Source organism: Solanum dulcamara, chromosome 7 (genome assembly GCF_947179165.1).
Source record: "Solanum dulcamara chromosome 7, daSolDulc1.2, whole genome shotgun sequence".
In the NCBI taxonomy this organism is placed as follows: domain Eukaryota; kingdom Viridiplantae; phylum Streptophyta; class Magnoliopsida; order Solanales; family Solanaceae; genus Solanum; species Solanum dulcamara.
In genome coordinates, this window is record NC_077243.1 from 47,291,431 (window position 1) to 47,295,184 (window position 3,754).

General features: G+C 38.4%; 1 pseudogene; it reads right to left on the reverse strand.

Moving 5' to 3' along the window:
* Nucleotides 1-1,795: 1,795 nt before the first annotated feature.
* On the reverse strand, nucleotides 1,796-1,913 carry LOC129897947 (5S ribosomal RNA; annotated as a pseudogene).
* Between the last annotated feature and the right edge of the window lie 1,841 nt (nucleotides 1,914-3,754).

Consider the following 3,754-nt stretch of genomic DNA (forward strand, 5'->3'; position numbering starts at 1 on the left):
CCTCCTTTTTTGTCTTAGATCATGCGATAGAGCCTAGCCATAGGATATGAAATTCCTTTTTCTAACCTTTGGTTTCAATTGAAGAAAGATATTGACAGAAGAAAATAACGGATGATATTAAAAGCTACCTAGTATACAGGTAAGTAATGGTGTGAAGGAGGCATGCTGGATAAAGTAATAAGACTGAAATATGATTGAAATGTAAAGTCGAAGAATGAAGGGAAAAGTAGACAAGAAAGTGTAACGGGTGCAGTTCGAATTGGACATACGAGGTAAGTCCATTATTTTATACTATTATTGATATTGAGCGCCCTGTGTGGCAGTGGTATAAATATATATATGTTGGCCCTATGAGGCATTGTTGGTATTTCCTTAGTGCAGGTTTGGGATAGTAAGGAATATAGAGGAAACTCTGCCAAAATTGTTTTGGAGATAGAAAAAGAATGAGATATATGGTTGTAACATATCTTGAGAGATCGTATCCACAGTAATGATAAGGATGAAAGCTCATGAAGTAGAGAAGGGTATTATGTATATGTACCTCCACTTTGGAAAATAGTGGGATCCATCGAAGATAGGGAATAGAAATTGCAAAACAACTGAGGCATTGTGAAATTATCAAAGGAACAAGTTGTATCCATTGGAAAAAAAATATGATAAAAAAAATGTGAGATAGGTGTCATCAGAGTATAAGTCCCCCAAATGGAGGATCAGACACAATTATAAGCACTAGTGACGTACTGATTGGGATGAATGAAATGTGGCTTTGGCTAAACTACTATATTAATTATATGACTCGAGTACCAGTACTTAGACTAGATTAGGTACTAGTTATTGACAATTATGAGCACCCCATGGTTATAATAAGGTTTTTTACAGGGGTAACCTAAAGTATAGAGGAGTTAACAGAAGGTGTAGACATGGTGCAGTATGTTAAATGTGTTGGAACATAATCATATGCGTTTGAACAGTTGAAAATAAATAGAGGATAACACGGGTACACCCTAAAGGGGGGAAGTGGACTAGAGAAATACAAGCATAAGAGGAAATCAACTGACACTGTCACATGTTGACAGGACCGCTTAAATTTCAAGCAAGATCCCATACTGGCAAGAGTTAGCAAAAGATCAAGGCCAATAATAAATAGATAAAATCTGCGGTATCTGAGACCATGCGAAGAATCATAGGTGCCTACAAAAAGGGGTGAATACTATAAGAGAGTAGGACTGACCAAACTAAGGGCCACGAAAAGGGTAGTAGGGCCGTGTTTGAGTAAAGATTAAGATATGGTAACAGCATCGCTGATATCGGGACATACAAGTAGCAAGGAGAATAGAAAATTTCCTATGGTAGGAAATGAGGAGACCAAGGGGTACTTGAAGGAAGAAAGGAAGAGTACGAAAAAATAGCTATTGGTACGATCAAGTTCTAGTGTGAAGAGGAGATGTAGAGCAAGATAGACCAAGAAACAAAAAGATTGTGTCTACCTCATACCAATTGTATAAAAATAGTTGTGCAACCTATGAATATATATATACAGCATAAGATAAAGCAGAAGAGTATATGATGAAAAGGAGTATGATATTTTGTAGACTTTACAAAGAGATACAAAGAGAAGTTAAATCAAATGACCAAAAAGGACATGGTCATAGTTGAACTAAAGATCTACCCCGATACTGGTTGTAAGATAAAGGAGGAAAGGGCAAGGCGAAATATGAAGACTAGCAAGATGACGCTAAGGTAAATCTTGGGCTAAGTTGAGTGCCTTCGTACATTATTGCAAGGATGGCAATGAAACGTGACACGAGGACTTCCTAGGGGGGTCACCTATCCTAGTACTACTCTCGCCCAAGCATGCTTAACTTTAAAATTCTGGTGGGATCTGGTGCGTTAGTGCTGGTATGATTGCACGAGATGGAAGAATCCGAACTAGCAGCGAAGCAACGACACGAGATTATGTACCTAAAGTGTTATAAGTTACGTTAAGGGAATTGTAAAAGGACTCAAGCAAAACATGCAGGATTAGTTGATTACTAACAGATGGCGCACTTGTATGCCACAACTCTTCAACATAATACCAGTTAATGATAAGGCAAACCACGGAATGGCTATACAGGTCATTGTGTGAGGGGACTTTAGCACAACTTGATAGCCAACTCTGATGGGCAAAACGTAAAACCCAAAAGGCTAGGATACCAATTGATATCATCTAAAGAAGGCGAGAAGTAATATATGAGGTCAAAGATTCTACAATACGACCTTGGATACAATACTCACTTTGCACTCCCTGGATAGATAATTCTATACGGAATGTTATTTGTATATTTACAATATCGGCCCATATTCCTTCCATCAAGGACTACTTGTCTAGTCGAGATTGTATGAATTATAGGTGAAGAGGGTGGTGAGACTTTATGGAGTTCCCATAGCTATTGTCTCAGATGTAGGAACCTGAGTAACAGTTAACTATTGAAGATCAGTCCAAGAAGAGATTGGGAAGATAGATAGGTCTTTGTACACCATGGTACCCTCAGACCGAAGGACAGACTAAGTTTACTAGCTAAATGCTAGAAGATATGTTGTGAGCCTATACGGTTGACTCCAAAGGTAGCTTGGATAATTGCCTACTACCTGTCAAGAGTATTTACTATATTAACTATTATTCTAGTCTCCAGATGGCCCCATAAGAGACTTAGTATGGCAAAAAAAAGAATAGGTCGCCAATTGGTGGGTTGATGTTGGTAAAATGTGACTAATGGGCCCAGGCATAGTTCAATAAGCCGTAGATAAAGTAAAGCTTACTCAGGAGGGAGTGTTAGCAGCTTAGAGTCGAAAAATGTCATATGCGGATAATCGATGTTGATCTCTAGAGTTTCAAGATTGAGTATTCCTGAAAGTGTCACCCACAGAGAAAGTAATGAAAACCAGCAGAAAAGAGGACCTTAATCCCATATACATTAGCCCTTAGCAGATCCTCCATTGAATAGGCAAGGTTGCCTACGAGCTGGACTTACTAGCGAATCTGAAAGCAATACATCTAGTCTTCCATGTATCAATACTTTGCAAGTGTATTGGTAATCCACCCTGAGTATATCCTATAAAGGATATCCAAGTCAGAGAGGAGTTATCCTATGAGAAGCAACCTATCGCCATCCTAGATCGGCGGAGTAGGAAATTGTGAACTAAGGATGTAGCTTCTATCAAGGTGTTGTGGCAAAGAAAATCGTGAAGAAATAACTAGGGAAGCTGAAGAGGAAATGAAATACAGGTATCCGTACCTACCCCTTACACTACAGGTAATCCCAATATTTGGGAATCTGATAGTGATGTCTCGATGAAAGTATATGTTCTTAGAATGGAACAAAGAAACTCTCCATATAGTCTGTATAAGATCTTGAGGAAGGTTTTGGTTCACATTTGAGGATGAATGTTCTAAAGGGGGGAAGGATGGTACACCTCCATATTTTTGTACCTTGGAACGCGTTCTTAAGTCTCTTGAAAGGCTCTTAAGTTTCATGGAAGGATCGTAAGCCTCTTAAGACTTAAAGTTCCCTAAAGTTTCTTAAAGCTTCTAAAAGCTTCTTAAGACTTCTTAAGAACTCTTAAGCTTCTTAAGAGTTGCCATGTGAGACAGATAATCTATAACGCTATCAAACAACTCTAAGGAAAGGAGAATATGATACCCCATAGTAGAGAAGATTGGAAATAGAGTTATAAAAATCCGAAAGAAGTTGGAGACTGAATGATGAGTCGT